Source organism: Mytilus galloprovincialis, chromosome 1 (genome assembly GCF_965363235.1).
Source record: "Mytilus galloprovincialis chromosome 1, xbMytGall1.hap1.1, whole genome shotgun sequence".
Lineage (NCBI taxonomy): Eukaryota > Metazoa > Mollusca > Bivalvia > Mytilida > Mytilidae > Mytilus > Mytilus galloprovincialis.
Genome location: NC_134838.1, coordinates 43518170 through 43539046, shown reverse-complemented (window position 1 = coordinate 43539046; position 20877 = coordinate 43518170). Strand labels below are relative to the sequence as shown.

General features: G+C 31.3%; 1 pseudogene; it reads left to right on the top strand.

The window, feature by feature from the left end:
- Positions 1 to 20560, top strand: part of LOC143060957 (E3 ubiquitin-protein ligase rnf213-alpha-like) — a 198751-nt pseudogene extending 178191 nt beyond the window's left edge.
- The last annotated feature ends 317 nt before the right edge of the window (positions 20561 to 20877 follow it).

The window sequence follows — 20877 nt, the reverse complement described above, 5'->3', positions numbered from 1 at the left end:
AAAGTTCAAATGGTTTGTTCTGGTTCATGAGTTCAAAATTTTTTGATGCAAGCCATCTTGTGATATACAAATTGCTGGTGTTTAGTGGCATTTCAGTATTTTGAATGAGCGGACCTCATTAACTTTTTCGACTGTAATCAAAATAGCCCATAGACCAAGTCTGACTACAAGGTTAACTTGATTTTGATCCTAGATCAAGTCGCAGCAGTTGTACTAAAATATTTGTAGAGTTATTTTTACCTGTCGTAACTACTGGTTATCAAGTTTAAATTCTGTACATGTTTGTATTTTGCCCATATATGTATTGCTTTTAAACTATGGTTGGATATTATGTTATGGATAGAAAAACTTTAATATTGTAGGCAATTATCTCTACAATTAAAGTTGAGGAAAAATTGTCACCAAAGCATGTCATTCCTTTTATAATGGATCATATTGCATCTGACCTTCACGTTCTACAAAAAACACTTGGTAAAAGCAAGGATGATGTATGTCTTCTAGTACACTGTATATTGAACAGCATTATGGATGAACATGCCTCAAGTCAAGACGGTAATTGAAAAATTTACTGTGTTGTATCAACATACCCACATCATTTGTGTGGGTTTTTTTAATTTTCACGAAGACTGTTTTTGTCACAATCTCGAAGAAATGACGCCATATTAATCGCGAATTATATAATTATTTGAACAATAGATTATTTTTACAATGAATGAATAAAAGCATCAATAGTTAATCATTATGGGTAAACAATCTCTTTGATTATCACAAATTATAAATTCAGCAATAAAGTTGAGAATGGAAATGGGGTATATGTCAAATAGACAATAACACGACCAAAAAGCAAATAACAGCCGAAGGCTACCAATGGGTCTTCAACGCAGCGAGAAAATCCCTCACCCGGAGACGGTCTCCAGCTGGCTCCTAAATAAAAATGTGTACTTATTCAGTGAAAATTGCCGTCCTACTAAACTCCAAACATATAAATGAACTAAACCTAAAACAAAAAGACCAACAAAGGCCAGAGTTAATAGAATATATTAATTGTAAATTAAAACAAAATGGACACTTATACCATGTAAGACTTTCTTACTGAAATAATATGATTTCCTGATGTCAGGTTTCTAATCTAGATACTTTCCACTAACATTAAAAGTCTGACAATAATAACAGTTACCTTCTTTGCGAAAATATGTTTTTGAACTCGTCAACGTTGTAAAAAGAAATATGCATTTCATTTTGACATTAGCCCTAAACGAACAAAGGAGAGCAGTGAATGCTTATCCTTTAATTTTGCAGACTTAATATGTCGACATGTCATTGTCTTAAAAATGCAAGACTTTTAATTAATGAAGTCGTATGGAAACCCTTAAAGCCCGCTAATTGTTTGTCTTACCTTAACATGATATGATTTAATCACATAATAAACCATTGTTTTGATTTACCTTATTATAAAAACCAGAACAGATAAATGATAATTATAAAGAACGGATAACAAATGATCTTGCAAGGATAACGAAAACATTGCTAGAACATATAACTATCAAACACGATGTACTTGTAGATAGTGTATCCCTATAAATCTTGGAGTTTTGCCCCAAAGAAGGTTCACGAATGATCAAAATCGGCCAGGATATAAAAGATAATCACACGAAGCTCTTAATTCTGTATGTGCTTTGAAATACCCACTTTTTGTAGTCTCTTTAATACCGAATTTTTTCAAGTATAAAAATTTGACATTTTTTAGTAGAAAATTTGGATCCTGGTTTGTGTCAATTATTAAGTAAGGATGGAAGACTTGAATGGGAAGAAAACTTTGCCAAAAGATACATTACTCCTGTTTTGAAGGTTTGTGCATATATCATGTATATATTAGTCAGTTGTCAAACTGAGAGTATAATGCGGAGGAAAGTTTCGTTGCCCTTAAATTATTTATTTTATTCTGGTAACAGTGAAATCGAAAAACCAAACAATATATATTGGTATTTATGCGCATGGATACAGGTGTATACATTGCATTTTTTCATTTTTTTTTAGAAATAGTTTTTTTTTTCTTTTTATACGCCTCTTAACACTGCTATGTTTTTTCTTAGCTTGTTTTAGGAAATTTATTAACTCGGATACAATCCCTTATCTTGCTATCATAACTCAAACAAACAAAAAGTAGCAGCTGATATTTTATAATACATTTAAATTAACCTGTCCTGCTCTTACATTCTTAACTATTATATGATGTAAAAAATGTAACATTTTGCTATGAACATTTTGTCTGTATCTCATATTTATATTTGAAATTGAGGACAATACTGACAGTAGACGGACTGCTTCATCTCTTGATCTTTTTCTCATAATTAACACAGATGGAAGACTTCACATATAAATCTATGACGAACGCGATGATTTCAACTTTCCACTTACCAATTTTCAATTTCTCAGCAGTAACTTACCCTCTGCTCTGTCATATGGTTTAGTTTAAACAAAATTTTTTTAAATGGATTAAGAAACAAGTTTTGCAACTTATATGAATCCCTTTCCACTTAGCGTGTGAGAGTGGTGCATTGAAGCGGCATTAGCCTGCTCTTTTTCGAAATCTCCAAGGGTGCCTTTAACTTGCAAGAGATATGGCTCTATATCTATCTTAACACGGGTCAGCAAATTATCGTTCCCTTCCGACGGACTATCATCGTTTCCTCAAGACCAAACTCGCAAATGGTGTCAAGGGAGATCAAAAAATTTGACGGAAATAATTTTCGGCTCTCCCGAAACTTATACTTACTCGCAAATTGTATCAAGGGAGAGCCGAAAATTTAGGCCCTGAAATTTTCTTTCCGGAACGGGAATCGAACCAGGAACACTTTGTGTTAATAGTCCGCGATGCATTAACCAATAGACCACGGCTCTCACACAGCTCTGTCATATGGTGTTTATATATCTCAGCTGATACATTTTACCCGTGCATGTACACACTTTACGGACTTCTTACACAAGTGTGTACTCATGACACAGAAACTGCTCCAACAGAGTTATGAGTAGGTAAGATTTATAGTTACATAGTAATTTAGCGACCCATTATATATTGTATTAGGTCTGTAGCGCACTATGTAACGAATTTATCTTACCGACTATCTTCAAACATATTACGTGGCATCTAGACCAGTGGCTTATCAAAGTTATGAAGTGACCGTTAGTATTAGGAACCTACTTTCTTTGGTGTATACAAAACATATGCAAACAATAACAACTTGTTCGATTTAAATGTGCTTTATGAATTTATTTCAATCGTTCATTATCATCAAACTTTTAAGATTTTTCCAAAACACTGTGTGGTTTTTATAAAGGGACAAAACACAACTACTTATCGTGAATTGAAATAAGCCCCGCTTACTAACCTAGTATGGAATATACACGGTCTCCATGTGGTTACTTTTTACCATTCATATTCCTAGAATTGTATAGGAAGTAAGATAATAAAACTGACACTTCTTAACTTGATTATCCAATACGATGTGTGTATGGCATAACTAACTAACGAATTGTAAACAATTTTGTTTGAAATTCAAGATTATATATTCGTCTAAAAGATATGTAACTCTTTGTTTTGTCCTGTGCTATCGTTAATAGAAGATGTTCCCTCATGCAAAGGTATGATTCCCTGCCCAGATTTGGCTATACTTTTTTTTTTTTTTTGGGGGGGGGGGGGGGTTATAGGTCTTTATACTTTGAATAAGCTTTGGATTTTCAAATATAATGGCATCGAGCATCACTAAAAAGACATTGGCTGTCTAAATGCGCATTTTGGTGTAGAACAATTGGTACCGTTTATGATTTTCGAGTCATTTAGATCTTGAAGAATTTTCTGATGGCTTTTTTTTCTATCTATCTATTTCACTTTTCTATATAATGAAAGAAGCAATCACGATTATCTTATAATGAATGGATCAATGTTTTAGTAATACTGCCATTGTTTTGGTTTTTACATATGCATGGGGTATTGCAAATTTGAGATTGTAATGCACCTACGATAGTAGAGGGGCATTATGTTTTCTGGTCTGCGGGTCCGTTCGTCCGTCCGTTCGTTCGTCCGTTCGTTCGTTCATTCGGCCGTTCATCCGTCCGTTTGTCCCGCTTCAGGGTTAAAGTTTTTGGTCAAGGTAGTTTTTTGATGAAGTTGAAGTCAAATCAACTTACAACTTAGTACACATGTTACCTATGATATGATCGTTCTAATTTCAATGCCAAATTAGAGTTTTTACCACAATTTCAAGATCCACTGAACATAGACAATTATAGTGCGAGTGGGGCATCCGTGTACTTGGGACACATTCTTGTTTTTTACAATTCAAATGTTTCGTATAATCTTAAAACATATAATTATGAATAATCTCAAATTGCAAAAAAAAAAGACTAAGCTATAAGACAATGTGCAATATCATATATTGGACCCCCAAAGAATATGTTTATTCTAATTTAATCACATTTCAGTTTTGTACTAATTTTCTCTTTTATTACAATTATAACATTCATATGAAAGACACATTAAAGAACATACTTAAAAGCGTATTCACAAGTATTTAATAATGTATTAACGTTTTTTAATTGATAGAATTTAGACAGAATACTGGAGAGAAGTAATAAAAGTATATATGAAGACAAACGACTTGGTAAGAATTTTTTATATATATACATAAAATTATATTTTGGGTACATGTCAATGACACAGCAAGTTACCACATATATAACTATACACCGACGTCAATGAAATATATCAAGATACAAATCGTCCAGATGCGATGACTGTTATATGTTGTTTTACATTCCTGCTCAATCTAACACTTTCAGAATGTTTAAGATACAAAATTTGCAGCATTTATACCAATTTTCAACCATGTTCATAAGTTTCATCAAACGGTCAAACGGATTCCTTATACCTTCATAAAGCGTTTTTGATACTGACACGGAACATCATCATCAACACTCACAGCATCATCACAGAATTATAAGACTTTCAAACATTCTTTTTATTTTTTGCTCTCTCTATCTTCTTTTTTACGTGTGGTAGCTTGTATTATATTTTATTAACTGTTTGCTTTACATGCATGCATGCCTATTCTATTATACTTTAATTGTAATTTTATATAGTATTATGGGGAAGACTTAATAAGTATGATTCAATTGTGTCTAATCCATATTGCTTTAAGGTAGCACAATACAAAGATTTTATAACTCCAACTACCAAATTTTAAAATGCTGTAACTTTCTTAATAATGCTTGAAAATTTATAAAAGTGGAAGTTTTGGATAGCTAACAGATTACTCTTTCAAATACATGCAATGTTAGTAGTATGCAACAATTATGTAACCAATTTTAATGTTAACTGTGTCTAAAATATTTTTCAGCAAATTTACACTTTCAAATGAAATTGGCTTCTACATGAGTATCCCTAGAGGGTTGATTTTATTATATGTTGTTCCTATTGCCATTTTCTACAAAAGTGTGTCTCAGATTTCAGATAGAATGTAAAGAACAAATTTTACACCTAATCAAACATTATCTTCTTTTATGTGGTTAGGATGTTTACACTAATTAGAGATTTATGAGAGAATGGAATACCATAAGGACAATTTGAGACACCCTTTTGAAGCCCATGATGTGTTGATTAAGATTTCGTTAAATTTCTGTATAGTTAAAGAGATGATGGAGCTAAATTCATTCAAAAGAACTAACCCAGATTTTGCCACTAATTACATAATAACTGATTACATAATGATTGCATAGTAAACATACTGCAACCATTTAAAAGTTTAATCTTTTATCTATCAATATATACCTCTTTTATTATTTTCTATGCATTCATAAGAAAGTTACAGCATTTTAAAGGTTAGTGATTGGAAGTATAAAAATCTTTGTATTGGGCTACCTTAATTCAGCAAATACATATGTCTTAACTAAACTCTTTCAGAAGAATTGATAAACATCGCCGTGTTTACAACGCAAAATTTCACTGCAGAAAAATCTGTGTTCCTGAAAAAAGGATTCGAATCCTGAGAAGGAATCAGTTTTTTTGCATCAGGAAAATATAGGGTTTTGATTCATAAAGTTTAGGTTAAGATAGTATTTACTATGTTTTATATCCTTAAAGGTATACTCTGGACACTGTTCGATGATATTTCATAGCACACATATGTTGTCGCAACAGCTCCTGTTCTTTTTTTCTTTTTTGTTGTTGTCAAGTGCTGTTTTGATTCTACCTATTAGGGTTTTACTGAAAAAGTTACTTGGATTTTATAATAAGGTGATTCCTCTCTAGATAGGGTAGTTTGTGAGATCATCTTTCTTAACTATTATTTATCTTATCTTACCTTCCTCTAATAGTTGATGTTTTTCCCTCGCATTTGGTTTGTAACCCGGATTTGTTTCCTCCCAATCGATTTATGACTTTTGAATATTGGTATACTACTGCTGCCTTTATTTAGTCAGTCTTATAATGTTTTTTATATATCTAGATCGTGTTCTGCAATTGGTATGTTTGTATTCGTTTCTAGTTCTAGTCCATTCAATACTTTTTTGAAAAGTTAATTCCATTTACTCTCTTGTTTTCTTTCAAATGGTAATATATGACCCTGTTTGTAGAGATGAAGCGTTTCACTAATGTTTTTAAATTCTAATTTTATATGCAAACTTTTAAAGCAAAGTTATTTCATGTTACACTTTTAGGATCAGATTATCTTCTACAGTTACTTAACGAGACAGAAATACTGACAGAAAATGTAACAATAAGAAATTTACATAGTATTCCTGCAGTCTGGCGTTACAGAGCTCATGTTTCTTTGGATCACTTGACTCAAATGCTGACTACAAGTCAACACAAATGTCCACTGCTACAGATATTCCTTGAAGAGGTATAAGATTAAAATAAATAAATTGAACCAAAATGTTCCGTCTAATGTTGCACTTTTTGAAACCTATCATTTATATTTTTTTTATTTTAGGGAGAATGGGAGAGATTAAAACTAAACAAATTAATTGAGTTTACTATATGCAAGACAAAGTATCATCTGTCTAAGTTTGAATATAAGGGTTTATGCACAATTCAAGTTGACTTTTGAAATATGTGTTAGCAACTATAAACATAGAGCTGTTTCTGTGTTTTGCTTTCAACTGTGCATGAAATATGACGACACATTTTCCTTTGTTCTCATATTTTTTAATATTACTTTAATTCGTGTTTTCAATGACTTATGTGAAAACAATAGCATTTTGATTTTTTTTCTCACCTGCCTGAAAGGGTAAGCAAATTGTTTTAAAAAAGATTTTAGAGTTGATAAATAAAGGTTGAAGGTATTGATACATAGAAGTATTGCTTGCACATTTTACTTTTATAACCTTTTGAATTCATAGGTGATTATCAAGTCAGTTGGCTTGCATGTTTGACAGAGTATCACAATTATTATAACGTTTAACAATTGATAAAAAATAAGGAAATATGGTTTGACTGCCATTAAGACAACTATTCATCAAAGTTCAAATGAAGTGAATGTTAGCATGAGTGTGTATGTTTTGCTTATACAATTTTGTTGTTATAACGAACTATAAACAATGTCTAACAAGCTATAGGTGAAGATTGATATAAAACCAGGTTTCGATCTCTTTTTTTCATCCTCTTCATTTGAACTTTAATGGATAGTTTCCATATCACTTATCATCTCCTTATTTTCATATAAGTTCATGTAGGTCAAGATATGTATTTACCTTCATTATTTGACACCATACTAAAGCTGGCAGCTATTGATTGTAGTCAATCAAGTAAACAAGCACTTTTTTCTAGAAACCAAATGGAATGTATAAAAACCATATTTGACATTTTTACGTCTTTTCGGGACTCTCATCAGATAACAATTTGCCTTGATACCTATAATGCCAACAGTAATTTGTTTCTGTGACCACTGGTAATTAAATACCTAAAAAAAGTGTGCACTTTATAAATCGTGTCATTTTTTTTTTCCTTCTAGTTTTTAATCATTTACATTAGACGGAACAGATACAATGAATGAGTTCTAACCCTAGGGAATGTTATTGCCAATGCGTGTTTCAATAATAAACACGACCAGTAGATATATTTCCTCGGGTTTACACTATTTGTAAAATTGTTAGGTCTCAGAACGTCGTGTGTCAGACCTCGAAGGGAAGCCTACCCCTCCAGTTTTATCCGATTTCAACTGTCGAAGTTCGTATATAAGCTCAATTAAACATTAAAACGGAGAAACCTGACAACAAATTATGTCAGATTGAGAGAACATGTATACACTTGTGTAAAATAAATGGCAAAAATTTGACCTTCAAATATATGGAGCGCCATTGGAGCAAAAAACGGTGTTTTGGTTACGTTCGTAATATTACGGCTAGTGCATTGTAAGCATGAATAATCACCAAAAGGTATCTAAAGGCCTTGATAACCAAAGTTGCCCCTTAAATAAAAAAGGGGAAAAAACACATTCAAAATGGAGCTAAAACAGAGTTCAAAATAAACATTTCAACTGAGAAACATGACAATAAATAGTGTTAAATTGTGAACACATGTTAAAACTTCGTAATGAATGTCATAACGTTGACCTTCAAATGTATGGAGCGCCATTGAAGCAAAAAGCGGTGTTTACTTGTACGGTCATGATTTTACGGCCCTCGCATGGTAAGGGAGTGGTGTTACTAAAACTCAAGATATTTCAAGCTCAGTGTATGGAAAGCCTGTGTGTAATTTTCAACACATATTCTCTTCTGAAATTATAAGGCAAAACAAGTTGAAAATCTGCATGGGTGTTTATTCAGAGACTCTCTACATACCACATATTGCATTCGCTTCTAACTGAAGTCACCAATGTGAACGATTAATATAAAAAATGTTTACAGTTTAAATTTTCTAAAATGAGTATTGTAATCGTATTTAACTTACTACAATTTGTATGATTTGTTCCAGGAGCCGTTTCTTAGATCATTGAGATTTATACCAAGTATTATAAGACTTCAAAACCTGCTGATTCAGAAGTACAACAGAAAGTTGGACAGATGTAAAAGATCTTCACAATATTCTATTCATTATATTGAACAGGGTATAGTTTGTTATATAGATGCTCTCATCATTATATGCTAATTTAAGAACTAATAAAATATTTAATCAATGTTTCAAATGCTTCTATGTAAATCATAATAATGTTACGTTGTTAATTTTGTTAAGGGAAATCATTATTGCAAAAGTGACTTAAAGCTTTAAATTCATAATAATTTTGTACATGTACACTCACTGATTTTAAATTTAACGTATAACAAAACTTGTCTGATTTTTTATTTGCTTTATACAAGTTTATAAAAAAAAACATGTATATGTGTGCGAGTGTGTTTCGGGGCTATTACGGATAAATGTAATGATCATTTAACTTGAATTGCATATGTATTCATTCCTTTGTAAGATGTTTTTTTTTATAGATCACTGCTTTAATAGGTCAGAAATTGCCTTTTTGTAACAATTGAATAGCCCACTTTTTGTAAAGATACAAATATGTACTTTAGCTATAGATACGAATACTGATTGTTCTTTCTTTACAAATGTGTTCGGAACATAATATAACAAACATAAATTGTGAGTTGAAACCTTATATCTTTTCATTATGATAGAAAGACAATCAGAAGAATTTACAAGCTTACTCAGCATGTTCATAGAAGCATGGGAGTGTGTCAGACAGTCAATTGAATCATACAGTAAGAGGCTTATTGTTTACAATGTCTTCATTCTATAAGTAGGTACAATGAAGCTTTCAGATTGTCTGTCCGTCTAGTGTTTGATCATTCGACAAACTGATATTAGTCCAACTTTCTTCAGGTACTCCTTAATATAATGAATTATTACTTGGTTTGCTGCTGCTGTTGTTACGTGAAGTAGTTTTTAAATCTGTCAGATACATGCTTCCTGTTCCAGAGCACTTGATATCGCATGTAGTGTTTGATTATATTCTAGTTGTTTATTCTTAAACGAGCTTTAGATTACGAGAAATAAAACATTAAATCAGACTTTCTTTTATAGAATCATAAATGAAATTGAAAAAGTAAATAACTGAACATTCAGACTTATATATATATATAGCGTAATAGGTAACAAATGATTACTTGTAAGTTGCTTGTGAATGTTTGTGTTGAACTAAAAATACGTTGACATGTCCCGTTTTTTATGGTAATTTATATTTATGTGAAAAGTATAAAATATACTATGGAGTAATCGATCACAAGTGCTACATTTACAACATATACACAGAAACTAAGTATGAGCACTGTGACATTTATCTCAGAATAAGTAAATTCTATGTTATCCAAGTCTCAAGACAGAACATTAACAGTAATTGGTTATAGAATTACCTTTAAAAAGCCTTTGTTGATATATAGATATGCCTAGAGCAATTTACAACTTCTTAATTGTGATTTAAAGTAATTGCAAGAATGAATTTGTTTAGTGGTATTAAATATTGAGCAGCATCAAACTTAGACAAAATAAAACAATACTGGTCCGATGAAAGAATAAAAGCATCCGTTTTTTTATGATAAACAGTAAAAGCATACAGTTATTTATTACATGTTTTATTATATTTTAACAGATTATACAATTTTGTTTTTAGCTTGTTCTGTAAATGGAAATATTATCAAAGTAAGAAAAGAACTGTGTAGAGAGAGAATAGATTCAAGATCGCCAGTTTCTGTGTTGCTTCCCACATTAAAAGATGAGGGTTTGTGCTCCTACATGATGCTGAGATTTTTATTAGAGAAACAGAACAACTTTTTAGATAAGTTTTGCCAGGCAAGAGGTCAAAGGTAACATTAATGAAAATAAACCATTTGTTTCAGATAACTATATTGGTGAATATATCATTTTCTTTCAGACCTTTAATATTATTCAAATGTGAAAGTCTAGTTAATAGAAGAATCTACAGTCACTGCATGAATAAATATTATCAAGAAAAGCAAGGCTTTTCAAAAATGGTATGCAATATTATATACAAAGGTTAACAAAATACATATAAGAATATGGCTATATGATTAACCAAGAAACAATTAAAAGATATGACTAAAAATGTGTCTTTACTTTTGTTTTTGTTTCTATTAGATTGGCCAGTCTGCCTCAGGTTAGTGTAAACGACATATCCTCAGCTCATTTGATCAGTTACCATCCAGAGAAGGATCTGCTACCAATGGTATTGGCCAATTGTAATTACTCATTTCAAGTTGGTGAAGGAACCAAAGAGGAATATGACTTTAGTAACCTTGAGAGACAGCTTATTGACAGGTTTCTGTTTTCCAAGTCAATAATTACTGACATTAATGAGGTGAAATATTAATTAACGATATATTAGATTAGAATTGATTTTCAGTATTAGTTTAACATGTCTTGATTTAGTATCTATTTAAATTTGAAATTTCGGGTCATATTCAAACATACAGAAATGATATATGTATATGTGCATGATGTGATCTTGAAAAGTCCCATGCAATGAATAATAATATGAGTTCATAACAAAACAAGTAAAAAAGTACTTTTATAATTTAGATAGCAACATTTACATACAGAGCAGAATCTACAACTGCGTCTATGTTTGAAGAATTGTCACAAAGAATAAAACAAGTAAGTTTGAGAACTGGTTTGCCTCTATTGGTCATCTTTGTAAAGTGTATCGCGTCTTTCAGGATGTTGTATGCTGCTGAGTTGCTGTGTGATTGATTTTCAACCCTTATCTTGTGCCTCATGCACCTGCAAAATGTTAACGTTGCAATTTTAAGTCCTTTCTTGTTTGGTCAAAAGTGAAGCAGTTTTAATATCAAAGTTTTTATGTATTTTACTGATAAATGGACTTTTTTTAAAAGATAACAAGTAGATACAGTCTATGGTAAAATATAAAAAAGTAGATGTGGTATGATTACCAATGAGACAACTCTTCAAAATATACCAAATGACACAGAAACTAACAACTATAATTTATCGTACGGCATTCAACAATGAGTAAAGCGTATACCGCATAGTCAGCTATAAAAGGCTCAGAAATGACAAATGTTAAACAATTCAAACGAGAAAACTTACGGCATAATTTATATTGCACATCAACTACTGTTCACACTTTTATATGGTGTTGTGTAAAACTTTGGCAGAAGCTTATTAATGACTAAGAGATAATGTCTGAAGCAAACCTTTTCATATTTGGTATTTTTCTGAAATATGGACTTCAGTATTTACAGTTAACTTTTTGCAGACAATCTGTAATCACATTATGTTGATAAACCGTTATAGATTGGTATGAATCTTGGGTATAAGGTAATATTTAAAACCAAACAAAAATGCTCCTAAGAAAAAGATTTAATATGGTTTATTTTAAATTATGTATTTAACTGATAAATGGACTCCCTTGTTAGCAATACACTTTTAACATTGATAGCAGCAACCGCAGGCGAGACACACGGTTCCACCGAACACGTTACAAATGTTTATCATCGGTTACCTTCACTTTAACACAATTCGGTTCTCTCTTATTATGTTTTCTGCCGGAAAGAAGGTCCACACACTTGATATTGAAAACAATTTGATGAAGAAACTTAACAATATGTATATAATTTTTTCAGACAAGAATAACTAATTTTGTACGAAGTCAAATATGCGCTGAGCTACAAATCAGAAGTTATACAGATTTGTGTGAAAGTCTTGATAAACTGGACATTGCAGTCAAATTTCTAAAGTCTGTTGGAACTGATCTTGAGAGCTGTCTAAATGAATTTATGACTAAAACTTTGAAAATGAACCATCCATTTCCAAGTCAAAAGGTTTACAATTATTTTAAATTATCTCTTTTCAGAAATATAAAAATAATTTTAGTAAAAACAATTAGTTATTTTATATGGATCAAACAATACTTTACGCTTTATATTTTTGTGATTTATTGATCCATTGCTACTATGTCTCGAAAGAACAGGTTTAATAAAAACATATCTCTTTAGAAGCTAAGTGTAATTGTAAAGTGCTTTTGTGAATAACAGTATGGTTTGATTTAAAAACGTGTGTTAAAGTAACGTGTTTCGAGTATGCAATAATATTTTTTTCATGAATGCGTGTGTTATTTTCAAAATGTGTGATGACTCTGATTTTTTTTACTTAGTATATCTTTCTAGAATGTAGAGGTTGTACGCTAGTACTTCTTATTCAATTTTGCTATTTCCCTTAAAATCAAGTAACGTTCAAATTTGTTTTAATGATGTCGTTTTATTTTCACTTTTTTTTCAATTTATAAATCTGATTGATGGAAGTTTACGAATTGTATTCTCAGTATGATTTATTTCAAAATGTTATTCAATAAAAATTAATATACCATGGCAAAAACTTATCATGAATCCATGTCATTTAGTCTCTGATGAATAGTTTTTGAAGTAGCAATCTTAACACATCTTTTCATATTTTTTCATGAACATTTTTTTTTCTTTTAACCATATTGTTTTTCTCCGTTGTAGGCTCAACAGTTTATAAAGTTAGAAAATACACTATTTTGGTGGATTATTTTATCAATGGAGAGATGCAAATTACAGCATAAATACGATCAGGTATTCCTTAAACGAATTAGAATTCTGTCTTTTTTCTACATAAAATTTCTCACTTTTTAGTTGGAATTCTTTAATTAAAGGTATTACAAAAATATTATTAATTGTCCAATTTCGGAAGGCCATTCACTTTTACGTAAAAATAATGTCTACGAAGGTATACATCATAGATTTATTTCCATTGAACTAGTGAGATATGAATATCTTTTAGTGCTATATGACTTTTATTACCATATGACATTGCCAGGGGGAAATATGCATTTACGAGAGTGACTTAACCGTCATATTTTCATTATGTAAGTAAATAGGTTTCATATTATATGTCCCTACTGTTTATGTCTTGAAAAAACACAGAATCTTCATATTCACACAATTTCTTTAGTATGTTATAAACTTATTGATTATTTATCATTTCAATTTTTTTTCTCTTGTAATATATACCTGATAAACAAAACAAATATTGTAATGATTTTGACGTATAAAAAAAAATCACATACATTGTGCGTTACGTCAAGATTTTTAAACAAGTTCAAATGAGGAAACAACATCATATAGAAGGAATATGATATAAAATGGGAGAAAACAAGGTTCAGAAAGGAACATACGTTCAGATAAATGTAATGTATTGTTGAGTATCCTTGTGGGAGCGTCACAACTAATCTACTATTCATTTAACTATCACTATTTACATTCAGTGGAATATTAGGTTACATTTCTTTCTCAAGTTCCTACTCTCAGAAGACTTGTACGGGACACAACTAGTTATTTTTTCAAAATGGACAATTTAAGTTGTTTTTTTGTCTCGCCTGAATGTTTGGTATATTTTGGTTCATCGTTTCAAAATCACGATAACTTTGTCCAGCCTAATATATTTTTATGGAACTCTGACAGAAGCTTTTTCGCATGATGTGTTGGAGCTTTTGATTTTGCTATTTTAAAGAGGACTTTTTGTTTTGAATTTTCCTTGAAGTTCGGTAATTTTGTTATTCTTCAAGGGCCAAGTGAGCTTTTCTCATCACTGGGCGTCCGGCTTTCATCGTCGTCGTCATCGTCCGTTACAAATATCTTCTCCTCTGAAACTACTGGGCCAACCAACCAAGTTTGCTGCCAGACTAAAAATAGAAAATAGGGGTAAAATGTAGATTTTGGCTTATATCTCTAAAATCAAAACATTAAGAGCAAATATGACATGGATGAAAATGTCTATCAGGTCAAGATCTATCTGCTCTGAAATTTTCAGATGATTTGGACAACCCGTTGTTGGGTTACTGCCCCTGAATTGGTAATTTTAAGGAAATTTTGCCGTTTTTGGTTATTATCTTGAATATTTCTTTAGAAAGAGATAAACTGTAAACAGCAATAATGTTCAGCAAAGTAAGATCTACAAATAAGTCAAAATGACCAAAATGACCCCTTAAGGAGTTATAGACCTTGATAGTCAATTTTTAATAATTTTCATAAATTTTGTAAATTTGACAAAAATCTTCTTCTATGAAACTACTATGACAAAGTTAACCAAACTTGTCCACAATCATCATTTGAGTGTCTTGTTAAGAAAATGTCCGATGACCTGGCCCGTGAACCAAGATGGTCAAAATGGTCAGTTGATCCCTAAAGGAGTTTCAGCCTTTTATAGTCAATTTTTAACAATTTTCGTAAATTTTGTAACTTTTACAAAATATTTTCCACTGTAACTACTGGGCCAAGTTCATTATGGATAGAGATGATTGTAAGCAGCAAGAATATTCAGTAAAGATCTACAAACACATCACCATCACCAAAACACAATTTTGGCATGAATCCATCTTTGTTTGATTTTCAAATAGACAAAGGTGAGCGACACAGGCTCTTTAGATCCTCTAGTTTCAAGAAATCATCTAGGACAATATACGAAAATTCGACATATTTAGATTAAATTGTTGTTCCGAACTCCTATAAATAATTCTTATATCTGTTGTCGTTTTTTTATAATTGTTAAATAACGTTCTTTACCAAACCATGCGTCTCTCCTTGTCAATCTCTTCCTATTTTCGTATGAATCAGAGTTCCTGTAGACACTTTTGAAAAATAAAAAAGATCAACAAAGCCATGTCATTTAGTTGTACATACAGATATATTGATGATGTTCTTTCCATTTACAAACCAAACTTTTCCGATGGATTCCATTAATGTATCCCCGAGAACTTAAAATTACAGAAACAATAGACATGGCTTCCTCCGCTTCTTTTTAAGATTTATACCAAGAATTGGACGTACACGTTCGTGTAAGTACCAGAATCTATTACAAACGAGACGATTTGAATTTTGAAGTTCTCAAATTAGTAGCAATATACCAACTTCACCTGCATATAAGATATGCATTTCCCAACTTATTCGGTATTGCAGCTATTACTTACACTTTGTAAAACGTCACCAGTGTACAGCAGAATTTAATGAACCAGGGGTACGTTCCGTCCTTTTTCTAAAACAAAAGTTCATCGGAATGTACCAAGGCCTTGTTGATAAATATTCCGTATCACCTTCACAAATAAACACAGTCCTGAAGTATAGATTCTGGGTACAGACGTTGTTTGTCGTCTTTATAACATTTTAAAGTATTCTTTTATTTGCATTTTTTTAGTGTTTAATATTATAACATACCGTTGACTGTTGTATCTCTATTTTGAATTGTTTACCTTTTATATTAAAAAAATAATAAAAAATAGTACGTCTGTCTTTTTTGTTATCACATCGTTGTCAATATAGTTGAAGTTTATGCGACTGTTATACAAGTGAGAGATTTAACTAGCTATAAAACCATGTTCAATCCGCCATTTTCTACATAAAAAATACCTAAAAAATACCTGTACTAAGTCAGGAATATGAGAGTTGTTCTCCATTTATTTGATGTGTTTGAACTTTTGATTTTGCCATTTGATTAGGGACTTTCCTTTTTAAATTTTCCTCGGAGTAATGTATTTTTTTTTATATTTATTTTTAAACATTTTAAAAAAATTAATTCTTAATCAGAGATATGATATTACTGGACAGTTATTGAACAAGAGATCATCGTATGCAAGTTTCAAATCTCTAATTTAAACCGATTAATCCATATAACCACATAAGTGAAGGTCCTAAAATTTTTAAAAATTCCAGAAAAACAAACAGAGGATTTTCCCTTCAACTTTCGAATTTTTGAAGCGAGTGTACTTGAAAATGAAATGATTCAGTTGCATAAGAGCATATTATTGACTCTTCATCCATGTGAGATTTCCATCAGCCACAGTTACAGGGTAAACATGATGAAAATCTATGGCAGTGTTGACGAGATTTGACTAGTTATCGATAACGTTAGCTTAATATCGCCTTTATGCAATAAATAGCTAAAATTGAATTGAGAATGGAAACGGGGAATGTGTCAAAGAGACAACAACCCGACCATAGAGCACAATAATTACCGAAGGCCAACAATAAATTTTCAATACAGCGTGAAAATACATCACCCGGAGGCGTGCTTCAGAAAAACTATATAAGAATGAAGAGATGTGGCATGATTGGCATAGAGACAAATATCCACCTCAGTTGGAATGAAGTGAATGTTAGCAATTATAGTCATCTGTGGAGCCTTCAGCAATTAGAAAAAAGTCCACACAGTACATGTATTGTGGGATAAAAAAAAAAAGTCCCCGATTTCAAAAATACTAAATAATTTTACTGAGAAAAATAATCGCCTATTAATAACAAAACAGTTGACTAAAATTAATTATGATAAACATGCACCAACGGTAGCAATTAACTACTGGCTCCTGACTTGGGACAAGCATATATATAGAATGTGGTGGGTAAACAGTTGTACAGGGGACAACCCTTGCATAACCTTGGAAAGTGTTGAACAGTTAAGAACAGAACAAATTATATAAAAATCTCATGTAATATCTTATAAAACAGAATAAGCTTATGTTTGTTCCATCTATTCTCCACAGTTTAAAATCCTTTTTGTCTTGAAGAATCACGCCGTATTCCAGTAATGATTCTAGCAGCTTATATTTGAATAGCTTTGATATGGTCAGACTCGTTCCGAGAGAAATTTCCCAAAAACAACTTCACAAAACTCTAATATAGGTATAATAATACCAAACTAAATAGGTATTAGTAAACTCCTGTCTAATAAATCTTTCAGTTATCGAAGCACAGATAAACGAGAGCATGTTATTTAGAAATATTATTAATATGTGTGTTCCATGAAGCTGATGACTGACATGTTATCCCAAGATGACAGTGAATATCTATTATTTCTTCACCGTTTTTCCCAAATTAAATACAGATGGGTGCTTTCTTTCTTCTTTACTTTATCTATATGCCTTTTTCTTTTTCTTTGTTGACGTATATGTGTCAGATTTTAAAGTGATAAAGATTATAACACAATGCTGACTACTGCACTACTATTTTGGAAATTTTAACCTATAATGTCTGTCTGTTTTTTCACACATATATATACATACATTCAATATAATAGTATTTGATGCGTCTGTCATACAAGTTATATTCAGTTAGCTATAAAACGAGGTTCAATCCACCATTTTCTACATCAGAAAATGGCTGCATCAAGTCTAGAATATGCTAGTTGTTTTCCATCCTTTTGATGTGTTTGAACTTTTGATTTTGTTAATTGATACGGGACTTTTTGGTGTTTTTTTATTATTTTCCTCGGAGTTTTTGTTATATTTCTTTTTTCCTTCTAGTAAATACGATATTTTTACATGTTAACAATGTTTTAACTTTTAGTATTACCTCTGATTAATAAATAATTTCAGGATGTATTTGAGGGAATATCAGAAGCCTTTAAAAATCCACTCGGTCACAGACAAAAATCTGTCATTCAAAAGATCATGAACGGATTATCAGTTGAACATATAAACGTTGTACTTATAGTAGTGTTTGAATGTGTAATGCTCAAACTGGATAACCCTGAAAGTGATGCTTTTGCCGATATAAGGTAAGATTAATTTATGCTAGTATAACTTGATCTCTATATGGAAGGAGGACTTTTGTCATTCTTCGTCCTCTTCTCAACTCCCTATAAGAGTATTCCAGTTTTCTCTAGTAGAGTTATTCTCGAATTTTAAAGGGAAAAACATACATTTTGTTTGATAAGATAGTTTGATATATGAAGTGCACTTCAGACCTTCCTAGTTGAAAGAAAAGGTTTTGTTCGATATCAATTACAAGACTAATCTGATCATGTTAATTGATGATTACAGTTTGTTTCTTTAATAGCGTTTAACACATCCGCATTCTTGATGTACCTGTCCGAAATCAGGAGCCTATAATTCAGTGGTTGTCTTTTATATTTGTTTTTTCGAAAATTGTATTGTTATAAATATTGCCATGATGGATAGTCATCTCAGAGGCATTGGCAATTAATCTGCATTTCCTCCTTGGTTTTTTTAATTTATAAAAGACATGTTTGAATTTCATCAAGCTATTGTAAAAAAAAAAACATAATCCGAGAGTTTGAAATCAAAAACATTCAGCTAAAACAAAATATGGTAAACTTTGTCTGAAGAACAACAACACTTTATATTTGGCTAAATATAATTATTTGGTTTTATAAAACAAGAAATGAACAGACTAATTTACAATTAAAAGAATGCAAAACTACTGAAGCTTAAGATACTAGATCAGATGCAACTGCAACTGATAGTTCGACAACAGTATCCAATTTGGTACAAATATATGGTTCTGATAATTTTTGTGCAAACAAATCATATCTGAAGCATTCCTTTATATGGTCGATAACAAAATTCTGGAAACCGAAATATGGTTGACCTTGATTTAGGACAATGTACAGATGTTTTATTGTTGTAGGTATTTATATCATTTTTATTGTTTAAAAAGCCAGTGTATTGAATTGAAGGGTAACCATTGTGGCATATGGTTAATTGTTGGTCTTTCCGTGCTGTTAGCTTAATCATGGCAGACTGTTATGTTATTTGATTAAGCTAGAGTGTCTTGAGAAAACAAACGAGTTTTGCCACTAGCAAAACATGTTAATAAAAATTGGAATCAAACGAACATGTCTTGAGCAGGGTTCAAACTCATAACACCAGTGTTGACCGTTTTAGCCTAATGATTACTGTAAATGATATATATCATATGACCATATGTTTAAGTAAAGTTGCAATCTGATATTTACCATTTAAACTAACATCCAGGAACAAAACTGACTGACAGCCGGACGATCAGACTGACCGATTCGTTAAAAGCAATGAGATCACTTCGGAATTTCATATGGTTCATGTTTGTTCTGTCTTTATAGTGTTATCTGTAGCTCGCACTATAACAAGCGATATGCATATATGATAATTCATTAAAACAATAAATAACATAATATAGTCATATAGTTGTTTAGGGACCAGCTGAAGGACTCCACCGGATGCGGGGGTTTCTCGCTGCATTGAAGACCCATTAGTGGCCTGCGGCCGTTGTCTGCTCTATGGTCGGGTTGTTGTCTCTTTGACACATTCCCCATTTCCATTCTCAATTTTATGAGTTTTATATTTTAGCTTACATGACATGCTGTATGGTTATACTGATGCATCCCCATATGAAGGAGACAGTTTTGTAGATGATATTTTAAGAGAAGCCATTCGGGCACTACAATCAGAAAGAGAAGATAAACATATGATAAGTACAGGACATATTATTGCAGTTTGGAAGCTAATCGATGAGATATTGATTAAAAAACAATTACAGAGGATTTAAGATATGTCGATGAAAAAGAAATCTTAACTAAAAAGTCTAAATTCGTTTTAACTGTATCCAGCATACTATTAATATTTTTTGTATGTCAGTGTTTTAATTATCCATTAAATATTTGAGTGTTTAATAATGGTGTCATTAAACAGGCTCTATTATGAAAAAAAATTGCTAGAATATACACTCCTTACTTAACTATACATCTAGATAAAGGGACTTTTGTTTTGATGCAATTTAGTAGATTCTTTTAAGGTATTTTCAACTATTATCAATGAATTTAGTCTTTAGTTTTTTCATGTTGTGTCTTCTATACTATTATTTATCTGTTTGTCTTTTTATTTTTAGCTATGGCGTTGTTAGTTTATTTTCTATCTATGAGTTTGACTCTCCCTCTGGTATCTTTCGTCTCTCTTTTATCTGTTTCGAAAAGTTATGATTGTCCTATAAGGGCAATTACAGTTTTACCTAAACAAAAAATAGAAAAGTTCAGAATGTTTGTAACTCATCATGTTATTATTAAATTTG